The sequence below is a fragment of the Dama dama genome, chromosome 30 (genome assembly GCF_033118175.1).
Source record: "Dama dama isolate Ldn47 chromosome 30, ASM3311817v1, whole genome shotgun sequence".
Classification (NCBI taxonomy): Eukaryota; Metazoa; Chordata; class Mammalia; order Artiodactyla; family Cervidae; genus Dama; species Dama dama.
This window is the reverse complement of record NC_083710.1, coordinates 30714884-30731934: the sequence shown is the minus strand read 5'-3', so window position 1 is coordinate 30731934 and position 17051 is coordinate 30714884.

Genomic DNA, 17051 nt, shown 5'->3' with positions numbered 1-17051 from the left:
CTTCCTGAGACAGGAAATGGCCTTTCACAACCCTATGTCTATTCTCGTCCCATTTTCCCATCCCAGGAGAGAAGGGCTACTCTTTCCCAGTCTTTCCCAGGAGTTTCCCAGTCCTTCCCAGAAATCCAAGGAATGCCTCTGATTGGCCCAAGGTGATCTAGGTGCCCACTTGGACCAATTCTTATTGTCAGAGGGTGAAGAACCCTGACTGACACATCCTGGATTAGGTGCCTTACTGTGCAGAACTCCTGCTGGACAGCCTGCAAGACCATGGGAATGGGGAGAGGAAATTTCTCCTAAAATTATAAGGGTGCTAAGTGAATAAAAACAACAGATGTTCATAATGCCATTCTTTAGATTCAGCTCACCCAAGAAGGGCTTTTTATTCACACTGTTTCCCTCTGAAATACTGCAGCACTGAATTTGGCAATTGGTTTCCTAAGGCTTTGTGCCATTACACGTGTCATTGTGCTGAATCCGTAAGTGAGCTCGTATAAACATTTCCCTCCAGCTAGATATTAAGTGCCTTGAGAGCAGTGACCATGTCGTATATATTTTTAATCTTTCCCAGTGGTTGGCAGAGTGTCTCTCAAATGACAGCAGAATGAATGTTTACTTTGATGAATTTATTGCAGGGACTAGTCAAATGCTCCCATTAAGCTGAGGAGAAATTAGATTGGGTAAATACCCTCAGCCTTGTATTACCATGAAAGAAGAATAAATTGTTCATTAAAAACTAATTGGTAAGCAATTTGCAAATGAAAAACTGGTTTCTTTCTTTTCTCTCTCTCTTGTGGGGATCACCAGAGCTGTAATGAAAATGCCAGGAGCAAAGAGGTAGATTCTTACATTTCCATTTGACATTTCCTGCTACCCAGAATCTTTGGTGACAGAGTGTGTGTACACCTACGTGATGGGATCTGATGGATACTAATATGCTCTTGCTCTAATATGTCCTTCCAGATGTCCTGAAGATCCCTTAATTCAAAGGCAAATGTTTTGAATTAAGATATTGTGTCTTCCAGAGCTCTTTGAAAATGCAAACACTCAAGGAGAAAGAATATTATTATCTATTAACATCTCTGCCTCAATTTGTTTCTCCAGGGTAGCTTTGGTCACCTAACAGAGCCCTGAGAATATGGGAGAAGGTCAGGGAAGTACTCTGGGAATAATGGGGGAGGGCTGGGTCAGTTTGGGGGAATGGTGGAACCCCAGTGGTCTGAAGAGCAGATTAGACATCTGAGAAGACATATATTTAAAAGCAACATAAAAGGTAACCAAGAAAGTGCCCCTAATGTCCTCTCTTGTGTCGACAAGGACCTTTTTCATCTCACTACAGCTCTTAAAGGGAAACAAAACTAGGATGAAGCAAACACAAAGCAAAAGGACAAATGTGTGTCTAGTTCCCTGATTCTAAGACAATTACCTTCCGGTCACAAAAGACTGCAGGCCCCACCTCCTTGGCCTGCACTTGTCTTGGATATGCAGCCCTGAACACTCTTCCTAATCACTTCATCCGTTGTAGCCTTAGGGGCTGGAGGCAGAGTTTCAATCCAAGTCATCCAAGATAACCTATTTACTCACTCCCTCCTCTTCAGAGAAAAGAATTGGGAATTACTTCATCAATTCTAAGACCCATCTCAGTTTCATGGGGTTCTTCATGGGGTTCACTGACTCAATGGACATGAGTTTGAGTCAACTCCAGGAGATCCTGAAGGACAGGGAAGCCTGCCATGCTGTAGTCCATGGGGTTGCAAACACTCAGACACGACTTAGCAACTGAAGAACAACAACTCAATTTCAGAGGTTTTAACCTGGAAAAAGTACATCTCAGAGTTAAGAAAGCACAGTAGTAAGTAACAGTAGGAGGAAATGGGCTGGTGGCCCTTACTGGGTGGATAACACAATCTTTTCGGATGAAGAACTCTCCTATTTTCACCCATAAGTCAGGCACACAGCAGCTCCCCTCTGCCCGAAGATAACAGACCGTTCACTCAGAGGTTGCTGAAAGCAAAGCGCTCACCACACTCTGTGTTTGGGTCACACCAGGTTTCTGGGACTCAGAGGCTCAGGCTGTCTGGACTCAGTATAGAGCCTGTAATTCAGAGCTTTCATTAGCACATCTTCAAAGCTGGGACCCAGGAACATTTAAAGAAAGACAATACCTCCCCAACGTGGTGATTAGTTTAACTTACAAAGAGGAGAGAGGCATCAAGGCCCTTCTGTCTCTTTCCTCTGGGCTGGCTCCCTGCCAGATGATGAATATATATTAGAATATTTATTATATATTTAATATTTAAATTATATATTTAATTTAATATTTAATTATATATCATATTTACATAACTAATTAGTATATAACTAGTTATAATTATATTAATATGTTAGTATAAGTGATCCCGTTCCATCTTAATCATCTATTTGGGGACATTGCCTACTGCAATCCTTGTGATTTCTGGAATGTCTCTTGCCTTCATTTGTAAATAGCTTTCAGAAACCTGAAATGAAATTGCATCTACTTATCCTCTCCTTCCATCAGTCTGAGTCAGCTTCACTTGGAGTCATCTGTGGACTTCTGGCCCCTTTAAAGAATCATTACTTTCATGGGGGAAGAAAAACAATCACTTTGCGGGATATCCTGGATTGTCAGGGAACTCAGCAGGAAGGCAAGAGAGAAGCCACTGTCCCCACCTTCCTCAGCAAGCTCATGTCCTCCATTCTGTTTAGTTATAAAAACATGCACCAGCTCGTCTGCCTTAGATTAAAATGTTTGCATATGATTTCCTCACACACATTTTAACTTGGTTAGTACCGGCCTAGCAGAGGGCCCTTTTCTTCCCCTGCTATTAATGTGTAATAGCTGCACTCCCTAAATCATTTCCCACCCGACACTGACCTTGCACAATTTCAGCTCAGAACAAAGGGAAGGAAATCACCGAGGTAACCCTGGCTGCCCACTCTGCCATTTTGTTTGGTTTTTAATAGAAATAACAAGCAGATAGGCTGTTTTCTCTTAATGTCTCTAACAGGTTCAGAGTGTCCGAGCTTCTTGTTTTTCTTAAGATGAGAGAAAATTGAATTTGAGCTACAAGCAAGGAGGTGCCGTTTGGGTGTGAATGACCAAGGAGAAACCCACCCCTCGGCAGCAGGACCTCACAGGAGCTGTGTGAAGCTAGCAGAAGGCCGCTGTAATGTGGATCTCAGGTCTCCACAGGTCGCAGGTCCTCTCACATGGAGTTATTCAGCCAATGTTTTTACATAGACGGCATGTTGGGAATATTTTCAAATCTCTGTTTTAGGTATCTGACCACAAGGCCTTTGTTTGTTGAGTTTATTGAATTGGAGCTGACCTGAGATATAGAAGGCAACAGTTGCTTCTGCTCTGGTTCCTTGTAGGAACAACACTGCCATTATGCTCTTGTGCCTTGCTAGGTTCTCAGCATCTTTCTGTCTCTACTTGTCCCGGACCTGGTTTTCCTGAGTCCATGTTTTACTCCTTGCTTCTGCCCTCCAGGCTTCTATCCAGATAGACTCACCTGATGGATGTCCCATTCTTTCAATGCCTTGATTTCCCCTTTTTTAAGTAACCAAAGCAACAACCATACTCCTCGGTAGTGAAATACAATTAGCTCAGAAAGGGAAGTATTGCCATTACAGAACTTGGAACTTAGGGAATTCCTAAGAATGTATAGGCTGGTGTGTGGAAAGAATGTATCACTAAGGTTCAGAAGAACTAGAATAAAATCCTGATATTGCTAACTGGGTGTATAAGTCTGAAGAAGCAAATTAACTAATTTGAGCCTCAGTTTATTCATCTTCATAAGGTGTTTATTAATTTGAATCTCATAGGGATGCGGTAAAAATTAGGTTATTTTTGCAAATTTTCTATTTTCAGAACTTGGTACAAAGTTACTACTTTATATTAATATTGGAGTCAAGCTAGTCACCTGGCTTCCTAACCTTGTACCAGTCACAGTTTCCTAAAATGTTATTTCAAATGCCATTACAGGTTTCAAATGTTTTAAAAATGATAAAATATAAAACTATAAAATAACACAGAATGTTTAGGTTAAAATAAGATTGAATTATTATTTAATTATCAAAACAAATAACTATAAGTCATTTTTAAAAAATTCTTTCCTTACTTCACACCCAACATCTAATCCATTAGTGAGACCCCCTAGCTTTCATTCAGCATACATCCCTCAGGTATTGGCATCCTTTATTCCCACTGTTGTCACCCCAGGCTAAGCCACTCTAACAGCTCTTACAGGTCTCTCTCTGGGTACTCTGGACCAGCACTGCTTTGCAGACACTATTTGGGGAAGATATTTGTATTCACAGACAAATGCAATTCTCACGGACCCACTTCCTTGAGAACATAGAAGCCATCTGATCTGTCTTGCTCTCCATAGCTGAGAGCAGTACCAACCACGTGGAGGGCATCCACAAGGATTTTGTGAATGAATTACACTTACTAATGTTTTCTAATAACAACTCCATGGGGCAGGTATTATTAATCCATTTTACAAATAAGAAATCCAAGTATCTTTATGTAAAGGATTAGTCTTTCCACAAGAGTGGAGATTGGTTGGATCAGTGCATTTTGGAGGAGTTTCATGAAGCATAGCTGCACTTAAAAAGAACAATAAATCAAACAAACAGGGCTCCACTCTGCCCTCAAGGGCAACACTGCCATTCCCAAATTCTCTTCCTTTTATATTTCACTGAAAATGTCTACTGGATTTTCACTTAAATATTTTTAGTCTTACTTTTCCTCTACTAAATTTCAGTGGTGATGGATGGAATTTTTATTTTGTACAGATATACAAAACAATTAATTAAACTGTTTATTTTCAAAATTCTAAAAGACCAGTGTATTTCGCACTCTGCTAATATTCTGAAGATAAACCCAAATAGGTTATGTTATGTGATTTTAAATGAAGAGATTTGTTGTATACGCCTTTAACCACGAGTGACATTATATTAGCAGTTTTTATTTCCATTGTTAGTGTTCTCAACAGCAGCAAAAATTTTCATTTGCACCTACTTTGCATTAACATTGTGTTACATTAACATGGTATTTATCATATCAGAGTATGTATTTAGAAGCTGAACAGGCATTCAAGTAGGGTACTTCAACTAGATGGCAGATTTTGTAACCATTAAAACATCTTAGAAAATCAAATATTTGTGTCTGAACTCTCCAATTATTATTTTCTCTGTCATCCAAATGATCAGCATAAATGACCATTAGGACACATGAATCAAAATCAATGCAACATTAACTTGCCAGAGCAGAGTACTACTCAAACTGAGTAGCTGATGTGGTAGGTAAATGCGAAATGTGTGAGAAGTCACCCAAATACATTGAGGTTATTCTCTACCCTCACCCTCATTCCCCAGATGCTCAACATGATAACTCAAGGTTTTTTCTTATGTGGAAGAAGAACTGGTAACTCTAAGAGCTACCCACCCTGGATCATTGGGCAAATTCGAAATTCAGCTAAGGCTCATTGGGTCAGATTCCAAACAATAAGATGACCATGAATGCCCTTGATGAGAAGGTCACCGTGGGGTTGCTTAAATTCAGTTTCCTACTAGACAACATTTGCAGGAATGTGGAGAGGTACTGATGTCTGGATGTGAGAGTTGGACTGTGAAGAAAGCTGAGCGCCGAAAAATTGATGCTTTTGAACTGTGGTGTTGGAGAAGGCTCTTGAGAGTCCCTTGGACTGCAAGGAGCTCCAACCAGTCCATCCTAAAGGAGATCAGTCCTGGGTGTTCATTGGAAAGACTGATGCTGAAGCTGAAGCTCCAATATTTTGGCCACCTCATGTGAAGAGTTGACTCATTGGAAAAGACCCTGATACTGGGAGGGATTGGGGGCAGGAGGAGAAGGGGACGACAGAGGATGAGATGGCTGGATGGCATCACCGACTCGATGGACATGAGTTTGAGTAAACTCTGGGAGTTGGTGATGGACAGGGGGGCCTGGCGTGCTGTGATTAATGGGGTCACAAAGAGTTGGACACGACTGAGTGACTGAACTGAACTGAACTGGGCTGATGTATGAAAGGGATGCTCATGTTTGAATATACACCATGACTACCCACTACCCATGCCTGCAAGATGGTATGATATGGCTTTGCTAATATTCTCATCTGTAATTTTCTGCTTTAATAGAACATAGATGTTTGTTTATACCAAAGACTGTGACTGTGAGATCATTAACTGTTTTATGTTTTTAAGTTTACACAATGAGCATGAATTACACTGATAATTGAAAAGCAAAACAATGTATTATTTAACATTTTAAAACTAGTTTTTTTTATGTCTTAGCCATAAATTATTTCAATAAACTTGTTTCCATCAAGAATCCAAGAAGCACAATGATAACAGAAGTAAACATCTAAACTAAGATGTTTTTTATAAGCTAATCATATATTTTATAAATGCCAGCTATTCTCTTTTCTAATATTTAAAATTAAAGTATAATTTAGCAACAGTGAAATATGCCAATTTAATAATGCAGTTTTATCATTTGAACAATGTACATGCTAATGTACCTACAAGCCTACCAAGACAGAATATTTCCAACTTCTTAGCACTAGATAATCACATCAACCCCATCAAGCAACCACTAATCTGATTTCTATCTCTGATTTCTAGGTTAGTGCTGCCTATCTAGAACTTCATATAGACGGAATCAACATGGGGTATGTACCCTTTTGAGTGTGGCTTCTTTCCCTTAGCATGATGTTTTTGAAATTTACTGATATACTTGTGTGTACTAGTAGTTCTTTTTTATTGCTGAGTAGCATTCCATTGTGTGCATATACCACAATTTATTCCATTACCTGGTCTCTTAAAGAAAAAGTAGCTAGTAATTTTCAGCAAAATCTTTAGACTTTTAGTTCTACCCTCAAGTAAAGTGAAATTCTAAACAATTAAAAGTAGTTTTGAACTTAATAAACCTGATAACTACTTATAAGTTTCTCCTCATTTTGCAAATATGGTTGAAGTCAATCATCTTTGCATTTCCAAGTTGAGAGTCACCTTAGAGATCATAAAGTTGAGCCCTTTGTTTTATAGATGAAAATACTGATGCTTAGAAAAGTTCATTTAGTGGCAGAAGAAAAATACAAATCAGATTTCTCCCTTAGTCTCTTTCCTCTACTACCAATTATAAATTTATATTTTTTTAAGCTTCCTCAGAGGATAAAACTAATTAATTTATTCCAAAAGTAAATGTAAAATGTGATTGTTTTATACATACCAAAATAGAATTTTGTTGTATAGAAAGCTTATTGAACCAATTTAAAATCTGATACCATTTTCAAGTGTATGTTTTCACACAATATCTAGGAATATCCATTTTTAAAAATAAAATTGAAGTATCAGAGAATTAAGGAAAGATACTGCTTATTTTTTCCTTGATCAAAGTGGCTGAGTGTGATAATTAGCATAAGCATTTTCAAATTTAGGCTGCTCAAATGCCTTCTTCTTTTTCAGTAGTTGCTATTGAAATAGCAAATAGTTGCTATTGAAATAGTTGCTATTAGTATTTTTCCTGAAAAACAAACTTTTTCTAAAAATTTGTGGTACAGTATGATTGGGAGAAGTATGAATCAAAGCTGACTTACTCTTCTTGTGCTGGTTTCAGGGGAATTACAGTTGTTTTTGTGGAAGTCATCTTTGAGGGAATTCAGTGATGTTTTCAGCATTTGCTCATTTCCATGCTATACAGTCCATGGAATTCTCCAGGAGTGGGCAGTCTTTCCCTTCTCCAGGGGATCTTCCCAACCCAGAAATGAAACCCAGGTCTCCCACATTGCAGGCGAATTATTTACCAGCTAAGCCACAAGGGAAGCCCAAGAATACTGGAGTGGGTAGCCTATCCCTTCTTCAGCAGATCTTCCCAACCCAGGAAACAAACCCAGGGTCTCCTGCATTGTAGGCAGATTCTTTACCAACTGAGCTATCAGAGGAGCCCATAAATACTCCCACCATGGCCAATAGTTTCCCACCATGGCCAATATCAAGCTATCAACATGATATCAAATGGTTCGTAAAATCTCTGAAAATTTAACCATCAGCTTTCACAAGGCTCTTAGAAAAGAACTTGCTAGAGGAAGCAAAGTGGTTAGCTATGTTCAGCTCTCAACCTCTAGGAGTTGAAAAAGGAAGGAAAGACAGAGGAAGGGAAAACTAAAGTAAAGGAAAAAGAAAAGAAAGAAAAGCTATCATAGAAGCGAGTTGCATTTCCTTAAAGTATGGCCAAGGAAGTCCTTTTTAGAAACTCATTAAGAATTGAAGAAGGAAATGCACCCCTCCGCTTCCCCCCCACCCCCAAAACATGACCTCATCTGGGAAGACCCAAATGGCTGGAGGCTGGGATGACTGGGGTTGGAAGATCTCCTTCCAAGGTGTCTTTTCACTTGCCTATCTAGTCCCTGGGCTAGGATGGCTAGAGACAGGCTTAGCAGGGACTCTGAGACTGTCAACCAGCTTCATGTTACCTCTTCATATGGCATGAGCTTCTCATGGCATGGCAACTGACATCCCAGAAGAAATATTTTGAAAGAGACCCTCACGAGAGTGAATGATCAGAGATGACCAGGCAGAAGTGGCATAGTATAAATAAGGTTGGTCACTTCCACCTTACTCTGTTGATCAAAGCAATTCCAGGCTCCCTCCGATGCAGAGGGAGGGGGCATAGTCTTCAAGGGGAGAGTTTCAAATCATTTGCAGCTGGTTTTTTTTTTTTTTTTATTTTAACTTCTGTGAATAGTGGATTTATGGATAGTGTAGCAGAATTAGATAATCTATCACTTGTTTAGAGAAAACTTATGAAAGAAAGCAGTTGAAATGCATGTTGTTTGCATGATTGAGTGGAATAGCCTAAATGGCAAAAATAAGACATTCTATGCACAGGAAAGGGCTACCTACCTTCAGGAGTGGAGGTGGTAAGGGAGTCGTATACAGCAGGGAGAGAAGTGAGGCTGGGTGGTCAGGAAGACCTCCACATAGTCATGGACTGGAAGCCAGTTTTCTACATTGAATAGCAGCATGACTTGTCCACCCCGGAAAGTGATTTCCCCATGGTGCCGATCCGATGCTGCACCTTTTTTACAGAAACAGACAACAGAGGTTAGTGGGATGACCGCTGAATTTAGGACGTTGGGCAAAATGCATAGTTTCTCAGAGATACAGTTAGGGCTGCAGTGTTCATCAGGTTTGAGGCAGGCAGAATACTGCTTCTTCCCTCCCCACAGATGTCTACATCCTAATACATAGAACCTGTGAATATGTTAGGTTCCATGACAGGGGAATTAGGGTTGCAGATACAGTAAAGTTCGTTGTCCTGGGCTGAATAATGTTTCCTGGCCCCCAAATTCACACCCACTTGGAACATGTAAACATGACCTTATTTGGAAATAGGATCTTTGTAGATGTAATCTACAAATTAGGAGGGTCCTTAATCCAGGATGACTGGTATTTTTATGAGAAGAGGGAAATGTGGGTATGGAGACCCACACAGATTGAGAAGGCTATGTGTAGGTGGAAGCAGAGATTAAAGTGATGTGTCTGCAAGAAAAGAATCCCAGAGACTGCCCTCTACCACCAGGAGCCAGGAAGAGGCAAGGGCAGATGCCCCTCTATAGTCTTCAGAGAGAGCTTTGCCCTGCTAACCCTCTGAGTTTGGACTTCCAGTCTCCACAAAAATGATAGAATGCAGTTTTGTTGTTTTAAACCATCCAGTTTGTGGTCATTTGTTATGGCAGTCCTAGAAAACAAATACAGTTTCTAGTTAGTCCAATGTAGTGACAAGGGTCCTTATAAATGGACAAGGTAGGCAGAAGAAAGAGTTAGAAGGACAGCAGTGAGAAAAGGACTTGACCTGATGTGGGTGGCTTTGGAAATGAGGATGGGGCTATGAGCCAGCAAATACGTGCACCTCTTCTAGAAGCTGGAAAAGGCAAGGAAATGGATTCTCTCCTAGAACCTCCAGAGGAACACTCCCCTGATGACTTCTTGATTTTAGCCCAGTGAGATCCATTTTTGACTTCCAACCTCCAGAACTATAAGATAATAGACGTGGTAGTTTAAGTCGCTAAGTTTACAGTAATTTGTTATAGCCAAAATAAGTAACTAATATAAAGTTAGTTGATACCTTGGCTCTAAGGAGATGATCAGGCTAATTTTGGTGGGAAGAGGCTTGACAACATCAGTCACTGGGAGTGGAGCCAGAGTAGGAATGAAGGTAGGCAAGTGGGACAGTACTTCTTGGTCAGAATCTAAAATTTATGATCCTCAGAAGGTGATCATATTTAGAACAGGGCCTTTAAAGAGGTAATTAAGATAAAATTAAGTCACATAAATGAGCCTTAATGCAATATGGCAGATGTCATTACAAAAAGACAACACACAGGGAAAAGGCCACATAAAGACAAAGTGCTAAAAGAAGTCATCTATGAACCAAGGAGAGAGGTCTCAGAAAAAATTAACCCTGCTGACACCTTAGTCTTGAACACTTAAGCTCCAGATCTGTGAGAAAATTAATTTCTATTGTTTAAGCCTCCCAGTCTGTGGTGCTTCCTTATGGCAGCCCTAGTGAACCAACATATGCCCCCAGTGGCTCACTCCCCTCATTTTCTAGATCAGGACACTAAGACTCAGTGTAAGAAAAATGAATGACTCACAGAATCAGTGGCTCTGTTGGGGCTGGAACCTGTAGTGCTTGGTGGTGATACAGGGGCTAATGAGCACCCTGGGGCACCCACACCGTTTTAGGTGAGATTTCGCACTGCTGCAACCTGTTTTTTAATCCCTTCACCTCTGAACATTCAGAACTCAATGTGTTTATATTTTCAGTCATTTCCTCCTAGATGAATAAAGTTCAACTGATTAAAAAAAACTAACTGAGAATGAATATGTTCAGGTGGTCACAAAATTTGAACCTGAGAAAGAAAATGTTCATTGGATATGTCAGATATGATTTTCTTCACAATAGTCCTTTATGAAAAAAAATGTACTTTCTCACATATATTGTTGATCTGTTTTTAAAAATGCCTTTACCTAAGGATGACAGGTTGCAGAAGAATGGACCAATTAATGGTAAACATGTGTGTACAATATGACAGTTCAATGTAACTCAAAATAATTGCTTTGTTTAGTTAACTTCATAACGAGGCCATCATTCACACGAAACCTATACAGTGGATTTCACTGGCAACCACTTCTTTGCTTTGTCTTGTCACCCTGATACACTGCAAGACATGGATATATTTAATCCAGTTGCAAATAAAAATTAATAATAGATATTGCCAAATAAATTACTGCAGGGCAAATTAATGGGAATTGGGTTTTTTCATCTCAGTTTATTCAAATAAATACCCTAAGCCTCAGATCTTCCATGAAGAGTGAGTGTTGCCTTCCATTCTGGGTATAAGAGAGTAATTCTAAGCAGACTGTAAATTATTTAAGTTGGTCACTTTGCTCTAATACATTTTAAGTAGCTCTTTAAATCATTAATGAGGGCATCAGATCCTGCAATCTGGGTGGCAAATTAAAAAAGAAATCTATGCTGCCTTTAATTACTTTTAAAAGAGTATAATCAGACCCTTATCTTATTAAAATCAGATCACCATAACCTAGAGCAAGAAAAAAGATTAGGTTTTATACTACCCAAAATTCCAAAACTTTAACCCATAATATACTGGTTCATGTAATGCCTGTAGTATCTCCTTTGTTCCTGTAACTTTCTACATTACTTCCATTAGTCCTGGTAACAGTCTTGCAGGTATTTGTTCTTATACCTCCATTACAGATGAGGAAACTCATTTAAAGATTTAAATAACTTGCTCAGCTTTTAAGTCTCTGAACTGAGATTCATTCTTTGGTTTATTTGATGACAAAGCCCATGCGCTTTCCACTATAGCATGCTGAATTTTATTTCATGGCTTACCAAGAGCTTTCAAAAATACTATTCTATTTGAGGCTCCAAAAGCCCTATGAGGTAATTTCCTATTTTATGGTTAAGAAAGCTGAGCATTCTAGCAACTGACCCCACATAACATAAAGGCCTTTGAGTGCTTTCTTCTCTACCCCAAGCCATGCATACTTGTGTACCCACACATTTCCACACATGTGTAGAGGAGGAAAAAAAATATTCTTTCTATTCTTCTAGGTTCTTGACTGAGACTCCAGATATAAAAGACAGACTAACAGGAAAAAAATAAACAGGATGTATTAACTTGTATATTTCCTTCATGCATGGAAGAAACTCAGGCATGAGTAAACTCAAAAGAGGTGGCTAGAAATTGAGCTTAAATACCATCTTCAGCTACAACAAAGGAAGATGGGTGTGGGGGAAGCAAGTTATTGGAAGGTGACCAGGAAAAGTGGGCCAAACAACTGTTTGTTATGCAGATTTAATTCACAACCTTCTCCATTGATAAAGATTCTCTTGTGACTTAGAGTCATCCTTCTCTTCCTGGTAGAGGGAGGTATACGTTTTTACAAATGGTGATTTCCTTTATGAAAATGTAATGTATGCTTTATTTCCAGTGCTTCTCCTATATCTGCTATTTCCCAAAATAGTCCACTCAAAAATCCTTATGCCAAAGACAAATATTTGGGTTGGCTTTCTCTGGTCTCCTACATGTACATGTACAAATAAGTAGTCCACACCCAGCACTGTCTCTTCTTCAGGACACGGAGTTAAGTAACTTGGAAACCCATGGTGAGAAAAGAGATGGAAACAGTCTAGTACTTCACCTCCAAAGCCACTTATTTGTAAATCATTTCATTAGTAATGAAGGATATGGTAGAAATACTCACTAGTTTCTATTACTTCATAGAAAAAATATATGTGTTTGTACTGAATTGATTTAAATTTCAGAGTTTTCTCCTGGCCATGCTCTCCACTGTCCCTGGGTTTAGAGCTGCCACATAAAATACTCTGTTAAATTTGGATTTCAAATAAACAGTGAATATTTTTCAAAGTATATCCTAAACATTGCCTGGGACACACTTGTACTTAAAAAAGAAATAAGTTGTTTACCTGAAATTCAAATTTAATATTTCTATTGGCTAAATCTGGCAGACAGTAAAAGAGGAAGGAGGAATACTATTGGAGGAGAGAGGATGCGACCATGGGCTGTAAGAAGTCTCTAATCCACAGATCAAAATGTTGAGAACCTTCTTAACAAGAAGAACCCCACTTACCACTTGCCACTGTTATCTGGCAAATCATGTTCAAAGCACTTGCAAAGCGTTTGAATTATGCTGTAATTCTCGTGGAAAGTAGTAGCCACAGTTCTATCTATATAGCTAAAGAAGAAAAGGAAGATAGAAAGTTTTGGTTAAGAAACCAAACAAACAGAAAATCAGACAATCACAGAAATAATTCATATTATTGGAGAGATGATAGAATTTCTAATACTATAAAAATTAGTCAGCTTTTATTCTCTAAATCAGTGACTCTGAAACCTTAACAAGAATCAGAATTACCTGGACAGCTTGATAAAACATAGATTGATAGGGCCCATTCATAGCATTTCTGGTTCAGTAGTGGTGAGAAGGGTGAGAATTTGTATTTCAAAGGAGTTCCTACATGACCCTGATGCTGCTGGTATGGAAATTAAACTTCCTCCAACTGTACTCAAATTAGTGATGAAGTCACCCATAGCTAATTGAATTTGACTGATATCTGGCTGGATGCTAAGGCAGGGGTTCTTAATACCAGACCCAAACTTCTTTGGGGCACGTTTATTGTTAGTAAATGACAATGTAATAAATCTAGAAGAAAAACTAGCTTTATACCCCTCTTCCTTGCCTGTTCTTAAATTCTGAGCCAAGGGAAAGATATGCCTGCTGATGAGCACATATTCATTCATTGTCTTTTATTATCACTTGAGGCTATGCTTATTATGCTGCAGAATCACAACCTGAATAAAAACCAGGAAACACTATCCAGGATGTCCTCTTCCTATAAGTCTAGACTCTTTAAGCAATTGTGTAGGAAACGCAAAAGTATTTCCTAGAATTAAGTTTTCCACAAATATTTCTTCCTGTTTTCTCAGCAAATCTGCTGAAGTGGTCTACTCCCACTTAACATTTTGAAGGTGGCATGTTTTGATGGCAAAGTTGGTACTCTTGATAATACTCTTGGCATTTTCCTGTACTTCTGTATTTTTCCTGTCTGCCTTCTTCCCCCTTCTTTCTTCTGACATTTTAATGCCTTACAAGAAAACATGTACCAAGAGAATATGGTAAGAGAGCATCTCATAGAAGTGTGTTTGCATTGTAGTTCTGAGACACAGTCTTAGAGCTAGCAAGTTAAAACACTAACATGAATGGGAAACCTTTAAGTAATTCACATATGTGAATTTTCCAGATAAAAGGAGTTTGCTTTTTTAAGCATCAGTGCCTCCCCCCTACTTTTGAAAATATAAACATTAAAAAAATGGTTGTGTACTATTCTTCCCTCTTCAGCTGAATATACTAAATTATGTAATGTCTCATTGATTTAAGGTCATCATAATATATCTGGTGTTTGTACTTGATTTTGATAGTTTTGCCTGCAAGGACAACTAAAGTATGATGGTTGATGGTGGACAGTGGGGACTGGGGACTGTGGGGGACTGTTATCCAATGGTTTTTGGAGTTCCTGGTATGTATGACTTTCTACTTCTGCTGTCACCTTATTTTCTGGTCAATTGTTCCTTCTACCATTGTTAGTTTCTACTAATTTTTAAAATTTCTCATGTTAATTTACATAGTAGTATTTAAATCATCTTGAAAATTGGTCAGGTCTCTAAGAAAAAAGATATATTTGGGCTTGGTGACTTTTTTGGTTAATTTCTGAATTTCAAGCTCTTCTTCAAGGACTAAACATGTGACCTCTGATAAATCATGTTCAGTGGCATAAGTTCTTTACGTGTGAAACAAATGCTGCCAACCCACTTCTAGGAAAGCAGAGAATTCAAGTGTTTTGCCAGCCTCAGGAATGTTTTACCACTGAAACAGTCACCTTCTTCTATGTAAGGGTAAGGGTATGGAATACTGAAAAAATAATGGGCTGAAAAGATAGTACTGTTGAGTAAATAAATGTTTTTCTCTACAGCCCCAGGCTCCTTTTTAATAAATTTTCCCAACTAGGAGTTACCAGATTAAATATTTATAAGAATCTCAGTTCAATTTGAAATTCAGATAAATGCCTGATATTTTAAAAAATACAGATACCAAACATTGAGTGGTACATACTTATACTAGAAAACATTTTTTGTTTATCTGCAATTCAAATTTAACAGAGAATCCTGTATTTTCATTTGTTAAATCTGCCCCAACCCCAAATCACATTAGCTATTTTCTTTCTCCTCTACCAAGCCTGCTTCTAAAGGAAGATTGGAAAAGTTATTCAAACGAAGGCATAAAATGATAGATAAGATTATGGTGATCATGATTATGTTCAATTAATAAAAGTAGGATGTCACAGAGGAGAACTATCAATGGAGTGGTACCCAGGGGTCCTGGGAATGCTCCCGGTGAATTTTAAGGTTCTTTCTTTGTCACAAAAGCTAAGCAGAAAGGTTAAGAAAGTAAAGTGAGAGTTTATTTAAGCAAAAATGCAGTCTTAGAGAAAGAGTGGGCAGCCAGGTGAGGTGCTGCTGCCCTGGGTTCCTTTGGAAACCGGTTATGGGGGAACACACAAACAAAGGGGCAGAATATTCACTGGGGAAGGAGTTTGGGGGTCATACTCTGATTTTCATCTCTATTTCCTGAGGGGAGGTGGGATCTTTGGCCTTATTTAGCTTAGATCAGAAGTGTTGTGGTGTTGGTATGTGATGGGTACATCTCATCTGTAAGGCTAACTTTATTGTAATGACAGCATAGTGAGCAACAGGTTACATTCCCACACAGAGATTCCTGCCTTTCCCCATCTTTCTTTGTTTGCTTCCAGGACATTTATCACCCCAAATCTGTAGTTTCCTGTTAGTCTGGAGGTTCCTGTTTTTCTGTGTCTATGTGATTTCCTGCCAGGGGATCCCTTGTCCCTTTCTCTGCTCATACATAGCTACCTGTATGCTGCAGTTCAGTTCAGTCGCTCAGCTGTATCTGATTCTTTGCAGCTGCATGGACTGCAATATGCCAGGCTTCCCTGTCCATCACCAGCTCCTGGATCTTGCTAAAATTCATGTCCATCAAGTCAGTGATGCCATCTAACCAGCTTATCTTCTGTCATCCCCTTCTCCTCCTACCTTCAATCTGTCCCAGCATCAGGGTCTTTTCAAATGAGTCAGTTCTTTCCATCACGTGGCCAAAGTATTGAAGTTTCTTGAGCATCAGTCCTTCCAAAGAATACTCAGGACTGATTTCCTTTAGGATGGACTGGTTGGATCTCCTTGCAGTCCAAGAGACTTTCAAGAGCCTTCTCCAACACCATAGTTCAAAAACATCAATTCTTTGACACTCAGCTTTCTTTATAGTCCAACTCTCACATCCATACATGACTGCTGGAAAACCATAGCTTTGACTAGATAGACCTTTGTCTGCAAAGCAATGTCTCTGCTTTTTAATATGCTGTCTAGGTTGATCATAGATTTTCTTCCAAGGAGCAAAGATCTTTTAATTTCTTGGCTGCAGTCACCATCTGCAGTGATTTTTGAGCCCAAGAAAATAAAGTCTGTTACTGTTTCCATTGTTTCCCCATCTATTTGCCATGAAGTGATGGGACCAGATGCCATGATCTTAGTTTTCTGAATGTTGAGCTTTAAGCCAAATTTTTCACTCTCCTCTTTCACTTTCATCAAGACCTCTTTAGTTCTTCTTCACTTTCTGCCATAAGGGTGGTGTCATCTGCATATCTGAGGTGATTGATATTTCTCTCAGCAATCTTGATTCCAGCTTGTGCTTCATCCAGCCTGGTATTTCACATGATGTACTCTGCATATAAGTTAAATAAGCAGGGAGACAATATACAGCTTTGATGTACTACTTTTCTGATTTGGAACCAGTCTGTTGTTCCATGTCCAGTTCTAACT